Source organism: Odocoileus virginianus, chromosome 9, assembly GCF_023699985.2.
Source record: "Odocoileus virginianus isolate 20LAN1187 ecotype Illinois chromosome 9, Ovbor_1.2, whole genome shotgun sequence".
Lineage (NCBI taxonomy): Eukaryota > Metazoa > Chordata > Mammalia > Artiodactyla > Cervidae > Odocoileus > Odocoileus virginianus.
The window spans coordinates 11,935,722-11,956,463 of NC_069682.1; the positions used below are offsets into that span (position 1 = coordinate 11,935,722).

The following is a 20,742-nucleotide window of genomic DNA, read 5'->3' on the forward strand; positions in this document are numbered from 1 at the left end:
TACACACACACCACACAAACACACACACACACACTCCAGTAAGAATTTAAGAAGAGATTATCTTTCCAAAACCTGATCATTTTTGACAGTTTGAAAATTTTCTGAACCAGATACAATGCAGTTGAATGCTTGAAGTGTTCAGAGGAATCTAAAAATATATATTCTAGCTGTTCCAACATAGCTTAGCAGGGGAGGTGAGAGATCCCCAAAGAATTGTTTCAAAGTGAAGGACAGAAGAGATAAAAAAGAAAAACAAACAAACAAACAAAAAGAACAATAGGTCTTTTGGACACCAGTGACTTATCATGGCATGTAGTTACTTATAAAGGAAGACAAGGTAAGGTGTTTACCTATATCTATTGTATATATATATGTATATATATATGTGTGTTCATTGTTTTTCCATTTATAAAACACCTTATATAGATTCTTCTAAGATAATACATGCTTTGTTTTTCTGTAGTTATTGTTTGAAGTACATATTTTGTATTTTGCTAAATGCTTTATGAGGGGGAAGTAATCATAAACAAAGAAGCCCAACTACAGATTAAAGACAATTTGTCCAGTCTAGCTGAAAATGTAATCATTTCATTCTCACTGAGGCTTTCATTACACAGTCCTCCACATTTCATTTGCTTTGAAAAATATATACTCTGTGCACTCTCCAGAAGGCAATTGCTTCTCCCCAAAACATGTTCTACTTCTTTTAAAGCCTCTGGTAAAATTTTTATCTAAGCCATCAGATTTAGCAATTTGTAACTGATCTAATCTCTCCACAAAATCCTTGCTTACTGAAATTGCATCCAACAGTTCCTCACTATAAACCTTTCAGTTCACATAAAACTGAATGACAACCTATGTCTCTCCTTCTAATTTTCATCTTTTGCTGCCTTTCTTATATCTCCAAAGAAGCAAAAATTAGGTAAACTTAATCAGAAATCATGAATCACGTCAGCAAATGCCAGTTACAACATTACAAAATAATCATTCAGCATTTACATCATTAAAAATCACCACCATATGAACAATCATTAGATGGAATTTAAATAATTACAATGTTCTTTTTCATATAGGTTTATATGAATTTTATAGTTTTTAGAATTTTATAAGTTTTAAAGGTTTATGGGTAGGTACCAGAGTCTGAAGAAGACTTTTGTTTTATTCATTCATTTTCTAAAATCATTCATTCATTTTCCAAATATTTATTGTCTCTTCTATGCACTGGATAGTATTGTAGGTGTGGAGGATATAGCAATGAATAAAAAACAGGTGTGTTTTAAACAACTATTTAATTTAAAATGATATTGTTTCAATGATTAATTAACTATAGAGTGACACAAACATTGATTACATAAGCCTATTTTGAACAGAAAATTCTATTGGTGTAAGTACCCTTTCTTGTCTTCTGTAATAATTATGAGGTTTGTCTCTGACACGGATTAAAAGCTCAATTAGTATGCATTTAATAGTGAAATCTCAATTGGTATGAAGATGAGATCTTTGGCCTTTAAGATTTCTGAATTCCACCTATTAAAATTTCCTGAGTTCTATGATACAGAGATTAGCATGGCCCCTGCACAAGGATAACACGCAAATTCGTGAAGGGTTCCATATTTTTCAGAAAAAAATAAAATAAAATAAAATAAAATTTCCTGAGTCCTATATTAAACTATGACAAAAGTCCTTATTCAATTCTAAGTCAAATTCTCACCAGCACCTAAACTGCTCCCTGACAATAAATGTGTTTGCGATGTTCACCATTTCTTGGGTGACAAGCTGAATTTTATGACTAGATCTGGATTCTAAACAAGACACTATAAGCATATAAATTAATGTGCAGAAAGTAGGACATTTATGAACTTGGGACCAAAAAAATCAGGTGATGCTCAATGTTAAATAAGGTGAATTTGAATAAATTAGGAAAATTGTAATATCTCTCAGTGACAGGAAGGACATCTATATTTACTCAATCTAGAAATTGGTTGAAGTCTTGCCATACCCTGAGCATTTGGGCTCTAATGTTTAAAAAAATGAAGAATTATCTTGAGAATAATAGTAAGAATTCCTGCCTGTTTTGTATCCTAGAGCATTTTGTTTAGAGAGAGCATTTTATGGCCTTCTCTGTAACAATTGGTTGACTGATTGATTGATTGAATAAATTACTCCTCCTAAATGAGTAAATAGGAGTACTGAAAAGTGCGAATATCAAGCCCTTCTTTGAGATTTCCAGACAAGATTTGTAACGCCATAAATTTAGTACGCGTAATGCCAAGTGGTGAGTCTATTTTATTTACAATAAAATACTGTGTGTCTTCTCCTCCTTCCCTTTTTCCCTGCTTTGTTCTGCTCAAAAAAACTTGCAGTTGTCCAGGTATGAGGAGGGGGACTTTCTTCTGTTTTATATTTTTTTCTGAGGTTACAGCTCTTTCAGAACTCAGCTTATTGGAGGAGTGGATGATGCTTTTTTATTAGATTCTGAATATTGGGTGGTTACAGAGATTTTATTTCTGTTCCTCTTGCCCTAATTCAAGTTTGCCTGAATTAACACACGCCCTTAGTCCTCCACTCACTGCTCTGGGTTACTGACTGTTCTAAGATTCTGGCTGGTGACTTCTGATAGTTGTCTAATGCTTCTAAAGAAAATTTTTTAAAATATATTTTATCCAGAATCTTTTCTGCTTTCAATAGAAGGATTGGGATGAATAACCTAACCTCACCTAATCTCAGAAGCAGAATTTGGAACCATCCATAGCTTTTCTTAATGGATTCCTTTTGGATTGCCCCTTCCTGCCATAGCCAGCATAATTACCACAAGGTGCTCTAAGAAGAGAATTCTACCCTGGAACTTGCTCATGCCTTAAAATTTCTGTATCTTGAATTTTTACAAAATATATAATAAACTATAAGTAAGTAAATTTCTGTATAGGCTATGTTTTCATAATTGTTATGAAATTAGTAACAAATTATTTATAATTAATAATGAACAGACTAATGTTTAGAGTTATTTGCATATGTAGAAATTGCTAAAAAATTCTGCTATCACATTGACACAGTTTGGTTCCTTTGCTAATTGTATGTCTTATTTGTCACACAGAAAAAATTTTTGTAAAACTAAATTTTGAGTGTATAAAGTAAAATCTTCTTCAAATGGTTCTTCCTCATTCTTTCTGTAACACTTTACAGTGCCATTTTCTTTTCTGAACTAGCAACATCTTTGAGTTATTTATATTTTCCCAAAGTCATCATGTTATAATGATACCATTATCCAAATAAAGTACAGTGTCAATTAAGCCCTCTTCTCCCAGATAAATGTCCTTTAGCTGCATTTATTTATTCAGCCTGTATTTATTAGATGCCTAATGTACATTAGGTGCAAAGACAGACATTGGTTGAGTAGGCTAGATACAGAAAATTTGTTGCACAGCTAGACTACTTTAACTGTCTCCATGAGAGTCTTTTCTGTTATTTCTGAGAAAATTCTACAGTGGACTAATATGTTACCTTCAACATGATTTCCCTTTCATATGACTCTCCCTAAAAATTACCCAATAATAACAAAAGGAAGGCAGGTGAGTCAATTGGCTTTGAATTAACTTTTAAATGATTCATGGAGATAGTTATCTAAACAGGAAAATACAAGATAGATTATATTTCATTTCTTCATATTGAGTTTCTTAAGAATGCCTTCACTTAAATGAAAGCTGCCAGTGATCATGTTTTTTGGAGGCAGATTTAAACATACAACAGTTGAGTTGACTTATATTCCCCTTCAATAGTCTTTACTGTTCCTCTTTGTTCTTCAGCCTGAAATTTTTTATTTCAATGTAATGTGTCATGTATATCCATTGAGATATAGAGAGATTATTATATATAATTTTAGAACATTAAGTATAAGATCCATTTTTGCTGCATGTATTGAAAAGACTGAGTTGAAAACAATAGATTATGTCAAATAAACTAGGATATAATAGACACTTGACTATAATAGCTCTCCTCTATCTCACTTATCCCCTGTAGGTCTGAACTTACACATCATTAACAATAAGAACAAGGTGTTAGGAACTGAATATTTATATGAATGCTCCTTAATCAAATCTGTTCTTTCAAATTTATTCTGGAATTTCTTTCTACATTGAAATTCGGACTCAATTCATGCATAAAAAAAGTATATATTTTGGAACATTATGCTTATTTCTTCCAGAAAGTTTTCCACATTTTAATAGTGAATAAGTCATATTTTACTCTTATAGACATGAGATTAACAAAATTTTAGGTGCAATTTCATTCTTAAGTCTTCCTACACAAACTCAAATATCGAACTAAGAAACAAAAATTTCTATAAATTAACTCCATAGGAAATCCCTCTGCAAATTATAGTTTGAACCTCATTTGATCAAAACATTAAGTTTGAAACAACAATCCTACTTCATTTCTTGTGTTTGAAATACCTTGCAAAAGCATTAACCAATTAATCAAATTAGATAACAATTCTGTTATGAACTGAGCATCATATAGAATCATTTGCTGCAGAATATCAAGATAGTATATGTATATATGTCACTTTTGAGGTAATAATTATATCTATGTGCAGTAAAGTATTTATTATCTTATCTAATTAATACACATTTTGGCATGTCAGGGTTTGCGGGTAATTACAGTTTTCTATTGGGTAATAATTTGTATGATTTATGAAGCCTATGAAACAACGCTGTGAGCCAAAAAGCTGTCTGGAATAATTACAGTTAAACAGTTCGATCAACAGGTACACCCAGCCAGGAGAACGCAGCCCTGAGGATAAGAGCCTCAAACAAATAGAAGCAATCTGAGGTGTTCACTTCTCAGCCTATTTTTTTCCTGGAAAAAAAAAACAACAAAACGGCCCACCCACTGTTTTCAGCTGTAACAAAGAACTGATTGCTTAAATATAATGTAGTTGTTTTCCAAAGTTCATGTGCTGATGTGGAGGACTTCACACGCATATAAAAATAAATATCATGGACCATATAAATTTGCAGTTATTTCAGGAAACACCAAATGCAGACACATCTAATTTAAGAGTGACAGTGCATTCTGTGGTTACTGAAAACTCCGAACTAGACTATGCCCCTTCATGGATCACAGCCTTGTCATGACAAAGGGGTTTGCGGAACTCAGGGAAGCTACGAACTTCATTGTGCAGGGCCACTCAGGTTGAACCGGTCATAGTGAAGAGTTCTGACCAAACGTGGTCCGCTGGAGGAGGGAATGGCAACCCACTCCAGTCTTCTTGCCTAGAGAACCCCATGGGCAGTATGAAAAAGCAAAAAGATATGACGCCAGAAGATGAGCCCCGCCCACCCTCCCCATAGGTCAGAAGGTGTCCAATATGCTAATTGGAAGACTGGAGGGCCACTAGTAACAGCTCCAGAAAGAATGAATCAACTGGGCCAAAGGAGAAATGATGCTCAGTTGTGGATGTGTCTTTACCTCTCAACTCTGGCCAGTTCAATAAGCTCTGAGTCTCATTTCCTTCTGGGACACACCTGGAAAAGTTGTCCCAGTAGGAATTGACATTGTAGTTTGTTTCCAAAGAAGCTTTGCTTATAATCAGATGTTGACTGCCCCAGAAACACGAGAGTTGCAAAAGAACTCCATAGTTATCATCCATATTTATACAATAATTTTCAGGAAGTTGGCAGGCTGTTGTAGACTGTAATGCAGGTTATTCTTTATCAGACACTTTTCTTTTGCTAAGTTTATTTTGACCTTCCCGTCAGTCATCCTCTTTTGCTCCATATTAATGCCCTCAAGGTATGTAATGTTTTAATTGGCATTCAGCACATTCACTGAACCAAGAGATCCTATCTTACATGAAGAAGCAGCTGGTAAATTTCTGTGAACTGTTCTCAATATGTGGGAAGTTCTTAAATTAGTTTCATCTTTCTCCGGGAGACTCATACATTTATATCCTGTAGGAGCATATTGAATTTTTAGTTATTAACTTCAGGTAGAGCCAAGTTCTTACTATTTTTTTTAAACTTGAAGACTAAAAGATAATGTCAGATAATACAGACTGTTGAAAGCAATGTCACAGGGTATTCCATTTTAAAATTCACGCTAAATTGTAGAGTCAGTAATCCACCACACATAATAGATACTTTTGCATAAGTTGCAAAGTTATTCTACATGAGAATACCAAGAGCTCTAGGAATGGTCTGGAATGGAAATTGGAGCTTTCTCCTGAGAGAGTCCACAAAGCAGCCACCTTCATCAGCCCCACGTTTACCAAACATTTGCTTTGCGGTGAATCAAGGGAGAGAGGAAAGAGATGAGACAGAACAAGGATGCAAACAGAGATGTGAGAAATCCACAGCACATACCACCCTTGGTCCCTGACTTACTTCGAACTGGTCAGCTTCTTCTTGCAGTAATCATTATCCAAAATGAACAAGCTCTCTGACTTTCATAATGTACTTTCAGGGGGAAAAATGGAATAAACAAAAGAAAAATCACAGCAAAGAAAATTTCTTAATTCCAACAGGTTCTTTTTTGGTAAGAAGTGTGATTTTTAGGACAAATATATGAGCAAATGCTCTCAATTTAGACTTGAGTTCTGAAGCTACATGCAAGCTCATTCTATTGTTAGCAGGCGAAATAGAGTTCAGGTCAAATGACGACACTAGAAAGAGAACGCTTCTGTGCTTTTAAGCATTTTTAAGTAGAGTTTGATTGGCAGGTACTTGAGTAAAGATATCCAGCTTGGTTCCCTGATGGCTCAGGGGTAAAGACTCCAACTGCCAATGCAGAAGATGCGCATCTGATCCCTGGGTCCGGAAGATCCTCCCTGGAGAAGGAAATGGTAACTCACTCCAGTATTCTTGCCTGGGAAATTTCAGGCACAGAGGAGCCTAGTGGGCTACAGTCCATGGGGTTAGAAAAGAGTCAGATATGACTTTGTGACTAAACAAAGGCCAGCCTGTCATAGGGATTGGCATGGTAATAGCACCCAAAAATTAGTAGTTCTCTTCCCCCTGGAAAATTTCCATGGACAGAAGAGCTTGGCAGGCTACAGTCCATGGGGTTACAGAGAGTCAGACATGACTGAGCATGCATGCATTCCCCTCTCCTCTGACACCCACACTCTGCATCCCCTACCTCACACACACACACACACACACACACACACACCATAGTACTTCCTGTGAAAGACAATGGCCCCAAGCAGGTTCAAACCCCTTTAGGAAAACAAACAAAAAAGGTAAAATAAAGTTCAGAAAGATTTACCAGGTCAAAGATCAGAGTGAAACCAAAAGTTATGTCAGGCTATAGCAGAAAGTGAGTTTAGAGTGAAAACACATCATTAATTTTTATGATTATAACATTGGATTAGACAAAATAGTGTGTTAAAATCTAGATAGGAATTATACATGTGTAGTATGGATGGATGCACACACAGAGAAACATACTGTTATATATAATTAAATATATTTAATCCTAGCTGAACTGTTACATATATAGTTCATAACAAAGATGGTATGTTAAAAGATAGTTTTATGTCTGAAAACTTTTGTTGTCATTTCTGGATAATCATTCTTTTTGTGTTTTGCAGCCATTTGCTTATTGCTTAATTTCTATACCTTTGATATTTGTCATTTACCAAATATTGATGTTTTTATTCTATTTTATAAGTATTTTAATTTAGAGCATGTATGATGTTTTCTCTTTAAAGTTCAGGTTTGTTGAAAAAACCATAAGGCTTTGAAAATATAAAAATGAGTTCCATTAGAATATAGACACCACTGACGTTACCTTCCAGAGTATTTTAAATGTGGAAAAGTCTCGTTCACCTTATCTGTTTGCCCCCATTAGTTTCTTGTTCCATTGCATCATCCAGTTTGTTGTCATGTGCATTAGTTCTTACCAAGGGGCATAAAACAGAGCAGAGCGTATGCATGGTCTACACCTCCTGTATCTAGGCAGCAGGGTCCTGCTGTTTCTTATTAAACAGTAGTCCACACAGTGATATTGTGGGGGATTTGCTTGATCTTCCCAGGACAAGAGGCTAAAGCTCTATTTCATTTTGCTTTGTCCCAAGTGTCTTTTGCAGGGAGTAGAAACACAGAACAAAAATTTGGTGTAACTGGTGGAATTTTTCCTCACTTTGCTTAGAATCATTATCTGTGGTGTAGTTTTCTTGCTCTGAAGATGCAACAGCTTTTGACGTTAGTTATTCTCATCACTCATTTTCTTGTGGTTGACTCCAAAAAAACAAGTAAAAGAAGACAAACCACAGCTTGAACTGGACTTCCGCCATGTTGACAAGCCTGCTTTGCGAGTGAGATGACTCAACTGCATGGTCTTTTATCCCAACCTACCTTGGGGTTCCCGAATCTTATATTTTCTATCAGTTGACTAGGAGTTGGGGCTGTGGTGGGATCTGATTTGAATCTTCCTGAATTTTAGTAGACCTATCATTACCTGCAACCAGTATCACAGGGTGCTTTAGTGGTTTGCTTGGAAATTCTTCCTTTGACATGCTCTCTACTTCCTGACCATAGAGGTGAAACATCTAGATTACAAGGCATTAACTATAACCAATAGCTCTGGTTCTTTAAAACTCTTACTTAATTTACCTAATGCACTGTGGTTAAATTCATCTGATTATTTGATTGTCAATTTGAGGGCTTCCCTGATGGTTCAGTGGTAAAGGATCTGCCTGCAATGCAGGAGACATGGGTTCTATCCCTGGGAATATTCTCTGGGGAAGGAAATGGCAACCCACTCCAGTATTCTTGCCTGAATAATCCCATGGACAGAGGATACTGGTGGGCTACAGTCCTTGGCCCACATGAACTTGACATGACTGAGCGACTGAACAGATATACACACGGACACACACACAAGGCCATCCTTAATGGTAGGAACATGGAACACTGCTATGGTGGGTGAAGGTCAAGGAATTTTCTCCTTAGCAGGTAACAAGAATAGGGGCACTTCTTTACAAGTAGGAAATGACAGGTCCTTTAAACATGATCTACTAATATCTCAGATGGGACCCAGTGGGTTCACACTGATGGGTTAGATTTTTTAAATTACAATGCATTTTGTTTAGAAGAGGGATTAAAGTATTTGCCAAAATGATTTGTGTTGACAAAATGGCTTAGTACATTTGGCAGATTTATTTGGAGAATGGAATAAATTAAGGTGTCTAGAAAAAGATGTGCTACAGCCACTGAAACAATTTCAAGTATTTCAGAAACTCTATTTTTATTCACTTTGCAAAATGTGCTTAGTTGAACTGCCAGTCCCTGTTACATTTCCATTTCTAAGCAATTAATTAAAATCCCAAATCAGTCTTTTCTTGATCATGCCAGCAGGAGTCGGTTACCATGGAAATAGGAAGATCAGTAGTATTTGGAAGAGGCGAAAAAATGGCTTGCATTGGTCTTTTATTTTGGAAACATAAGTGATGGTCTAGAGTAGCTTGTTGGCTCAGTAATAGGAAGATCCGCTCCCCCAGTAGCAAGTGTGGCAGTGACAATTGGAAATTACCGACAGTCTAGGGATTACATTTCACCCCCCAAGGATATCATTTGGCCAGTTGAAAAAGTCATTAACTCAGCTTTTTCATGTCTTCTATCTATAGGTTAAACCCCCAAATGTAATTGATGACAGAGTATTCTGTTGTAGCTAAGCAGGATTTCAAATCAATAATTGGCTACATTTTATGAAAACCCATGAAAACCTATTTATGGTTTTTTTTCATATGTCAGGCCAGTGTGCTTTAGACAGAAAGCTTATTTCCAGACAATAGCACAAACTGAGAATGACTGTGATTGAAACTATATATTTTTTTTTACCTTTTGAAAAATGGAAGCTTATGGGGTATCATCTTTGGGTATTTAATTAAAACCCAAAACAGTGCATTAAGAAGACATGATAGTGAATAATACTAATATGACTGTATTAAAAACAAATTAGAGTTGTATTGGAAAACCTAAACAGTGTGAAAGACATAATTTTAAAGATGTAGGTGATAATATTTTTCAATATTTAATAACAGTTATGTGTCAAGCACTGCTTCTAGTGGTTTAAAAGTAAAAACTCAGTGTTTCTCAGTGACACCATGAGGAAGATCTTAGCATTCATAGATGTAGTGATAGTCTTAAATTATGGAATTTTTTCTGAGTGAAAAGATTTTGTACTTTCATGTGCTACTAATTAGCCATCTGTGAAATCAGAAGATGGGTGATAATTTTCTGCTATGCTAGGCTTATACAGGTCCCACATAAAAATTTATATTTTTCTGTTAGCTAAAATTTTCTCTGAAAATAATTAGGAAAACTTAAGATATTAGAAAGAAGGTACAAATCAAGATTTCATTTACTGCTCTAGCATGTAATCAGATATAATAAACTCCAGTGGGAAAATTCGTCTAAACCCTCCAGGAGACAGTCCTATCTATACATAGCAATAATTAGGAAATGAGAATTTTTCAGTGAAGTTTTCTCTGATTGCCGTAGGCAGTCAAAATAATGTTGCTGTTTGTCTCTATGAAATGCTGCTATGTTTTCCATATAATAAAGTCCTCAAGGCGTACCTACACATCTTACACCTGTGTGTATTTTAGAAGCGATAATTATTTAAGATGAGTGGTAGTCATTTTAGTTAATCTTTGGAAGAAAATAACAGCCACAATTCCCTTTAGTTTACTGTAAGATGAATAGAAAGGTAAGGCATTCCTGGCAACATAAGCCACATGGGTGTCTAGAATTTGGGAGTCATATCACAAATGACATACTTTATACGCTGCATGGATCATAGCATCTCTCCAGCTACCTGCTGGCCAGGTAGGTAGAATATACTTCAGACCCATGCATAGCAAGAAAGGTGGTATAATAAGCTGGTATTTGCTGCTTTATAAGCCCATTCCCACCAATCTAAGCTCTCCCTGTATAATGGCCTGGAAGTCTGAATCAATACTTCCTGGGCTGTATCCCAAAATTTCTTACATATAGGATTTTCATTTAGACTTTTTGTACCTGTATATTTATCAGGTGAGTACTAAGTAAATATTACACCAGAATGGATAAACTAACATCCAGCTATTTAATTTGCAAGTATCCCCTGAGCACATGTTATGTTCCAGACACAGCACTAGGCAGTGAAGAATGAAAACACGTGTAAGATATTGAAATGAAAGGCAATATACTGTTATTATGAAACGTACGATTTCTGATGCCTGGTTAACTGTTTAAGTTCTTAACACCTCTACTTACTGTGGAAACTCATCTCAAAGACAGGTTCTCAACAAAACATACTTCCCAGTGTGAATGCCCTTATTAGACTCTTACCAAGTCTGGGTTGGTCCTGTGACTCACATTTCAAACAACAAAATGCAGTAGATGTTCCTTTCAGGGCTAGGTCTTAAGAAGTCTCACAGCTTCCACCTGGAATTCTTGGGATGTTTTCTCTGGGGACACTGTAATTCACTCTGAGACTCATTCACAGTCTCATATTGACCCTGAGACTTCAGTGCTATGTGGAAGTCCAAACCAGCCAAACAGAAAGCCACATGGAGAGAAATAAACCTGACAAGCTCCCAACAGCTCTAGTCATCCCACTGTGGCACCAGTGCGTACACGCGTGTGTGCTAAGTCGCTTCAATCATGTCCATGGCAACCCCATGGACTGTAGCCCACCAGGCTCCTCTGTCCACGGGATTCTCCAGGCAAGAACACTGGAGTGGGTTGCCACGCCCTCCTCCAGGGGACCTTCCCAACCCAGGGATTGAAACTGCGTCTCCTGCGACTTCTGTATTGTAGGTGAATTCCTTACTGTTGAGCCAAATTAGCTTAAACAGCAACTTTTTTTTGTAGTTACTGGGAGCAACTAGTAGAATTATATTTTAGGAATAATTAAAGCACCAAGATCTGGGAAAACAGAAATAAAGGCAACTCTGGAAAATTTAAGAACAACATCTCATCTTCCCAGACCATCTTGATTGTCTTCTCAGCTGTTTCTTCAGCTGATCTCCTGTGTCTGCTTCAGCGTTTCAGGACAACTTCCTATGAGGCTGGAAAATACACCAGCTCCATGGGGAACACAGCTTCCCAAATTCCCGTTCAGAGAGAATGGCCACTCTTTTCCTACATGCAGTTTGAAGCATCCTGGGAAATAACCTAGCTTGAATGGTGCAGCCACTGCTGGATTATCACTGTGGGCAGGGAAGCAAGTGCCATTATAACAAAATCACTTGAAATCCTATGGGAAAAACAGATTTTTTTCTTTTTAACAGGGTGATATTTGGAGAAGAAAAAGGGACAGGAACTGGTTAAAGAAGGCGTGACAAGTCTGCTACAGTATGCAGTACCCAACAAATAACTTGACTTCATATTTTAAAGTATGGGGATATTATTGCTGATACATGAATTTTTCCCATGTTAATAGTTTTAATAGTGGAAAAGTGGCTATACCTATCTTACAGAGAAATGTTTTTTATTTGAAATGTGTGCATTTTAAATCCTATTTAATTTTGGATATTTACCAATGAAGAAGTAAAGCAAGGATGTTTTCTGTTCCTGACATTGGGTTTAGCAGGGCGGGAATAATGTTATCTATTAATGAGCAGAGATGTTAGCTGAAGAAGTCTGGCTACATTCCAGTTTGGCTAATTAAATCCTACCTGCTTAAATTCTGTCTTTATTTTCAAATGAATATTCACTGTTATTTCTCATTTGAAACATTATTTGATGTTTGGGACTACCAGTTTATTTGTGAGGTAAAGAATTCCAGTTTACTTTGAGTTGAAAATACCCTAGCTCCAGCCCAATGTTTTATATATATATATGTGTGTGTGTGTGTGTGTGTGTGTGTGTGTGTGTGTGTATAGTGTGGACTTTGCGATACTTTTCTTAGGCCTCTAGTGGTAGGACTGCATATTTTTTCAGTGACAATGCAGCCTTTTAAAATCCTTTCTATGTTTCACTTGGTGATGGCAAGCTATCAAACACTATGCCTGATGCAAACCAAATTTGATCTGAGCCATTAAAATATGGTACTTTTAACCCAATAATACTTGGATTACTGAGTAACATCTAAAATGAGCATGTTGCAAGCTGAGAAAGGATCAAATCAAAATTAATTAATTAGAGTCTAATTAATGACTCTAATTAGTCATTACTGTGTCAAAACCTATTTCATGGAGTCCATCATACAACATGTCAAGTCAATATTTTGCAGTTTAAATAGAAGATTCAAGTTACAACTTGTTTTTATTATTTGTTACTGTGATAAAAAATTGAACGTTGTAGCTATTCTCATGAGATTTTTTAGGAGTACAATACTAACTACAGGTGCAATGTTGTACAACACATCTCCAGAACTTATCCATCTTGCATAACTGAAACTTTATACCTCTTGGTTAGGACCTTCCCATGTTCCCTCCCCCACTATCTGGCTATGTTATTTTACTCTGTTTCTATGAATTTGATGACTTTAGATTCCTTATATATGCAGAATCATACAGTATTTTTACTGTGACTGATTTATTTCACTTAGCATAATGTCCTCTGTGTTCATCCATGTGTCCCAAACAGCAGAGTTTCCTTATTTTTTAAGGCTGAGTAACGTTCTATTGTATGTATGTACCTGTAAGGATGGATGATGGACTAGGGGCCTATGGCAGTATCTGTAAGCTCACTTTTATATATGCTTTTCTTAGAGTCTCTAGGACATAGGCACCAAGAGAAATCAAAGAGGCAATGATATAATGAGAGGCTCTGTGATAAGAGGCCATTGAACAGGACATTTTCTCAAAGTGAAAAGTGGAAGAGTAACTCAATAGTGTCTATAAAACTTTCCTTCTCTGAAGTGAACGTGGAAGAGAGTGAGACAGACTAATAGAGCAAGCAAATATCATGACACTCATTTAGGTTATTTAGAGAATAAGATCAACAATAGGATCATAGATAAAGAGGGTGATGCATAAACAAATCTATAGATTTGTAGTTGCGTGAAATGCACACATTCTAGTACAGTCGAGCCATCATGTCCTTGCGGGAGTATTTCTAGGACTCCCTGCAGATGCCAAAATCCAAAGATGTTTTAGTCCTTTACAAAATATGGCTAGTGCACGCACCCCTCCCTATCTTCATATCCCTCACCCTGGGATTCGACCAACAGACTTTCTATCTGCATTGGGTTGAATTCATGGATTTGGAGCCTGCAGATAAGAGGGCCTGCTGTATAGTTGTTCCATTTACAGTCTGTGTCCAAGGTAATTTAAATCTCACTTTTTAGCTAGGAGCTTAAGATCCAATGTCTTTAAAATTTATCTTTTCGTTTCTTTTCTTTTACATGATGAAAGTGAATGGATTTTGGAGTGGGAAGTTTTCATTTCAGTAATGGAATACTTTCTCTTTTATCACTTTGCAATAAAAACAACAACAAAAATCTGGAAAGAGACAGCTAAAATAAATTTCTAAGTACTTTTTACTTTTTCTTAGTGGTTGATAAAATATTTACCCAAAAATATGTCTATGTGTATGTATGCACATACATATATATGTGTATTTATATATATACACACATGAAGGCATCCTTTGCTTCCCTTCTAAGTATTAATAAACAACATAAAACTTTCTAAGAAGGGGACATTTCAAAATGTTTCCAAGTAATGTTTCCACCTCTGTTACTATATTACATTAATATCTGCTTAGGATAAGCAATTGCCCAGGTGAATGTTATGTACTGTAGGGGTTTACAGGAATTTGCAGAGATATATCATTGGAAAACCATAATGTCAGAAATAGAGAGAATGTCTTTCTATTCTGAATTCAAGCTATTGTAGATGCACATGAATGACTTTTATTTCCACCTAAATCCCCCTCTTAAACACTTCCTCTGCCAATAGGATCCACGAAGCCAGATAGAATTTTAATATGTGACTACAAGTTTCACGTTTGTCACACTTTGTATTACACATTGAATATATCTTTCCTTCTTCTCCTGTAGATACAATATATTGCAGTTCTTGCAGTATTTTCCAATTCTATTTTTCATTTCAGTAGCAAATCAATTTGAATTTAACAAGCAAACTCTAGATTATTTGCACATAAAACATTTCAGTTTCTATTCTTCAGAGCCCTACCGAGACTAGTGCATAGGTTTGCTAAAGCTGCCATAACAAAATAACACAGACTGAGTGGTTTAAAGAGCAGGAATTTACTGTCTCATAGTTCTGGAGGCTGGAAGTCCCAGATCAAGGTAGCAACATAGCTGGGTCCTTCTTGAAGGCTGTGCGGGTGGAATTTGCTCCAGGTTTCTGACTTGCAAAGGGCATTCTCCCTGTTTGTCCACAATGTCTTCTCCCTGTGCATTCAAATTTCTCCTTTTTATAAGAACACCAGATTTTTGGACTAGGGCCCACTCTAATGACCTCATTTTAACTTGATTATGCCTATAAGAACCTGAATCCAAATATGGTCACATTTCAAGGTACTGGGGGCTAAGATGTCCACATATGACTTTTAGAAGCACAATTCAGCTTGTGAGAGAATTGAAAATAAAACAAATCTATGTAGACATAGGGCTTCTCTGGTGGCTCAGCTGGTAAAGAACCTGCCTGCCAATGCAGGAGATACAAGAGACTCACGTTTGACCCCTGGGTCAGGAAGATCCCCTGGAGAAGAGAATGGCAACCCACTCCAGTACTCTTGCCTCAGAGTCCCATGGACAGAAGAGCCTGGCAGGCTATAGTCCATGGGGCCACAGAGAGTCAGGCACAACTGAGTGTGCCTGCATGGACACATGTAGATATAGGTATAGGCATTTGGGTATGGGTGCATACATGTGTGTATATGCAAGTTGCATATATACAAACATATGTGATTAGTTTTCATTTTATTTTGTTTTCTTGGAAAATCACTAACAAATGAAAATTTCAGACTAATAACATTTTATATATACCTATTCCATTAAAATTTTAAAGGTTCAGTTCAGTTCAGTTCAGTTCAGTTGCTCAGTCTGTCAACGCTTTGCTACCCCAGGGACCACAGCATGCCAGGCCTCCCTATCCATCACCAACTCCCGGAGTTTACCCAAACTCATGTCCATTGAGTCGGTGATGCCATCCAACCATTTCATCCTCTGTCATCTCCTCCTCCTGCCTTCAATCTTTCCCAGGATCTTTCCCGACCCCATGGACTGCAGCCTACCAGGTTCCTCTGTCCGTGGGATTTTCCTGGCAAGAGTACTGGCGTGGGCTGCTATTTCTTTCTCCAGGGGATCTTCCCAACCCAGGGATCGAACCCAGGTCTCCCACATTGTAGGCAGATGCTTCACCATCTGAGCCACCAGGGAAGCTCTTTCCCAGCACCAGAGTCTTTTCAAATGAGTCAGCTCTTCCCATCAGGCGGCCAAAGTATTGGAGTTTCAGCTTCAACATCAGTCCTTCCAATGAACACTCAGGATTGATCTTTAGGATGGACTAGTTGGATGTCCTTGCAGTCCAAGGGACTCTCAAGAGTCTTCTCTAACACTACAGTTCAAAAGTGTCAATTCTTCAGCACTCAGCTTTCTTTATAGTCCAACACTCACATCCATACATGACTACTGAAAAAACCAAAGCCTTGACTAAACAGACATTTGTTGGCAAAGTAATGTCTCTGCTTTTTAATATGCTGTCTATGTTGGTCATAACTTTCCTTCCAAGGAGTAAGCGTTTTAATTTCATGACTGCAGTCATCATCTGCAGTGATTTTGGAGCCCCCCAGAATAAAGTCTTTCACTGTTTACACTGTTTCCCCATCTATTTGCCATGAAGTAATGGGACTGGATGCCAGGATCTCAGTTTTCTGAATGTTGAGTTTTAAGCCAATTTTTCACTCTTCTCTTTTACTTTCACCAAGAGGCTCTTTAGTTCTTCTTCACTTTCTGCCATAAAGGTGTTGTCATCTGCATAACTGAGGTTATTGAATTTCTCCTGGCAATCTTGATTCCAGCTTGTGCTTCCTCCAGCCCAGTGTTTCTCATGATGCATATAAGTTAAATAAGCAGGGTAACAGTATACAGCCTTGATGTACTCCTTTCCTGATTTGGAACCAGTCTGTTGTTCCATGTCCAGTTTTAACTGTTGCTTCCTGACCTGCATACAGATTTCTCAGGAGGCAGGTCAGGTGGTCTGGTATTCCCATCTCTTTCAGAATTTTCCACAGTTTGCTGTGATCCACATGGTCAAAGGCTTTGTCATACTTTTATCTTTGAATCCTCATTGCACTCTCTGTGCATATTTTTCATATGGGTTTTCTTAGGCTCTACTGTAGAAAAACCTGAGTACCTGCTCTTTCAAATTAATCCACTGATCAATTACCATGAGCAAAAAGGACTGGCATCAACAAACAGGGAATAATATGGATTAGGTACCCATCTCCAGAGAAGGTTATTGCTCAATTAGTGAGCTCAATTGAGCTCAATTGCTCAAAGTGAGGGGATGTCATAGTGATAAACATTTCTGTTATTTCTAAAGAATTTGATGGTAAATTACACATATAGCAGTAAAAGGTGGAAGCACCAAGGACAATTTTGAAAAAATATCTATCATCACATTTTCCGCTCTTTCAGTAAAAATAAAACTGAATCTTCACAGGAATTGTAACTAAACACTGACAACACTGAATAATACTTCAAATGCTATCCTTGCTGGTCACATATCTCATAAGGTTTAATCATGTTTTTGGTTTACTATAGCAGTCTACTTCTTCTTATAGTTTCATTGATGTAAACTTCATATACTATAAAATTCATCCATTTATAATCATTTGGTGATTTTTAGCAAATGTACAGAGTTTTGCAACCTACCCTGCAATCCAGTTTTAGAACATTTCCGTCACTCCATAAATTTCTCTGATGCTGCTTTTCACCTTCAGCCCAAGCAACTACTGATCTGCTTTCTCTCTCTATAGTTTTGTCTTTTAGAAATTTCAAATAGGTAGAATCATAAAATATGTAGTCTTTCGTGTCTAAATTCGTTTTGACTTTTAGGTTGTAGACTGGATCACTAGTTTCTTCCTTTGAATTGATTAATACTTAATTGTATAGATACATTACATTTTTGGCTATATTCATCTGTAATGGACATTTGAATTATTTACAGTTTGTGATGAACAATATTGCCATGAACAGTCACAAATAAGGCTGTGTGTATGCTTGCGTAGAGATCCAGGAGTGAAGTATTGAAGTTGATTTAAATACACGTCTAAATTTTTAAGAAACTGTTGAAGTGTTATCAAATTTTTATATTCCCATTAAAAATGTATGAGGATTCAAGTTGTTCCACAGCCTTGCAAGCACTTAGTATTGTGCTGAAGTCCAACTTATCATTTTTTCTTTTGTGGATTGTGTCCTTGAAGTCATGTTTTATTTTATTTTTTTAGAAGTTTTATAGGTTTAGCTCTTACATTTAGGTTTACGATCCACATTCCAGGTAATGTTTATGTCTGGTATGAGGTAGGGGATATGTTTTTGTTGTTATTGTTGGTTTTTAACAAATAAATCCAGTTGTTCTGGCACCATTTATTAAAAACCTATTACCTATTACTGTTGTCATACCCTTTTGAAAGATCACTAGTTGATTTTGAAATAAACCAACTTTGCATTTCCAGAATTAATCTCATTAGTTATGGGGTATAATCCCTTATACAGACAAATTTTTGGGTTTAGTTTAGTAATATTTTGTTAGGAATTTTTGTACCTATGTCCAGGAAGAATATTAGTTTTTTTCCTTGTGATGACTTTGTTTAACTTAAGTATCATTACTTAAATGTTACTTAGGCATACTCTCAGAAGATGAGTTGAGAAGTGTTCCAGACACATAGATTCTGGAATTCAAGATGATTTTAAAAGAGTGATTTCCAATCTATTTACTAAGAAAATGTAATGTTTGACAAATGCCAACATTGGCTGGATTTCAAAGTCTGCTTATTATTTTTAAAATTCCTGTGAATTATTAAAAATAATAGAGCTCACTCTTGTGAATTCATGCAATTGATCTCTTCTCCTTTATCTAATTATATGTTAAGAACAAAGATGTTGTGAACTTTTAGAATATGAGCCTGGGACAAAATAAAATTGCACTTAATACTTCTACTATTTGTAAAATAGCCAGAAAAATCTTCCTGGTATTTTATTAGAAACATGATGCAAAAACAATTAAAAATTTAGAAATATTATTGGAATATTATAGAAAATTTCCATCAATTTTTACACATCAATTTCTTATTCACTCCTGGGTTATATTTGATGTTTACTTTCTAAAAAAAGAATTATACAGAATGAAACTATAATTTCTGTAGAAGTATGCTCATGTGTTTTGGCAAGTTATAACAGAAATTTTCCAACAGTTAGTGTAACCCAGATGAGGATAGATTCAGATTCACCCATAACATGAAACTAGGCATGCTGGAAACTAAAACTATTTTCTCATCATGTCATATTCAAATAATCATACTCTGGGGAAAGAGGTTTTATTATAGCTTCTGCCTGAAAAAAAAAAAGTCAACTCTCTCTCCAAGTTAGTTTAGCTTGTAATTTCCCATTCTGGTGGTATATATGTGAGAGAATTGAAAGGACAGAAAAACTGGTGGAGTAAGTAGTATGGGAAAAGATTGTAGTGATATCCAGTTCAGCAGTAATGAGAGTGAGGAGACTGGAAAGTTATTTGCTCAAATCCATATAGGAATCAGATTATACTGAGCTGGGGTCAGGACCCAGTCCTCTTAACACCCAGGAGAATGTACTTTCTACTGTATTCTGATGAAGTTGCTAGAACTTTTAAAATTTTATATTAAATTTTAAATTTACAATTTTTAAAATTAAATGGTTTTAATGTGTAGGACTAGCGTGTTCATTTCCTGGGGCCAAAGAATAGAAAATGGTGGCACAGAACACTTTCATTTTTTACAAAGTAATTTCTCTGGTGGCTCAGACAGTAAAGAATCTGCCTGTAGTGCAGCAGACCTGGGTTCGATCCCTGGGTCTGTAAGATCACCTGGAGAGAGTAATGGCGACCCAGCCCAGTATTCTTGCCTGGAGAATTCCATGGACAGAGGAGCCTGGCAGGCTAAAGTCCATGGGGTTGCAAAGTCGGACATGACTGAGCAAATAACACAGACACCCCTGTGGTGTTCAGTGTTACCAAACAATGGTCCCCATATTTTCAGTCTGGAGAGAACAGTTTAATATTAATGGGGAGGTATGGATCATTAGTGTGGTCTACATCCTAGGACAGACTTTACTAATGAGAAGTATATCTGCAGGGAAGTGAAGGGTCTGAAAACATGCCAAAGAAAGACATGTAAGCTTAGTCTAGGAAAAGAATAAGCAGAAGTGGCTTGAAATAGTGGTTTCCAACTAGTTGCTGGGCTAAAATGGGAAAAAGTGAGTGAAATGCTTTCTGTGTAATCGAACAGGTGTAGGGGAAAAGGTGAGGCAGACTTTGACTCAATAAGAAATTTTCAACAATTAACAGTTGTTCAGAAATGAAATCAACCATGCTGTCTGGTTTCATTTAAATTAATGACTTTGGACCCCAAGAGAGTCATTTAATGCTGTCTTGGTAATTTTATTCTAAGTCCCTAGGTTAATCATCCAGGAGAATGGAAAGCCATTCTCCAAATGTCATTTTCGTTCATTCTTCTCTCTAAATACCTAACACTTCTTCTCATCTTCACTCTCCTCTAGTGTCCTTGTTTTTCACTTTTCTGA

The 20,742-nt window shown here is 36.4% G+C and overlaps 1 pseudogene; it reads left to right on the top strand.

Annotated features, from left to right (window-relative positions):
* Positions 1-1,518: 1,518 nt before the first annotated feature.
* Positions 1,519-1,618, top strand: LOC139036827 (U6 spliceosomal RNA; annotated as a pseudogene).
* Positions 1,619-20,742: the final 19,124 nt, after the last annotated feature.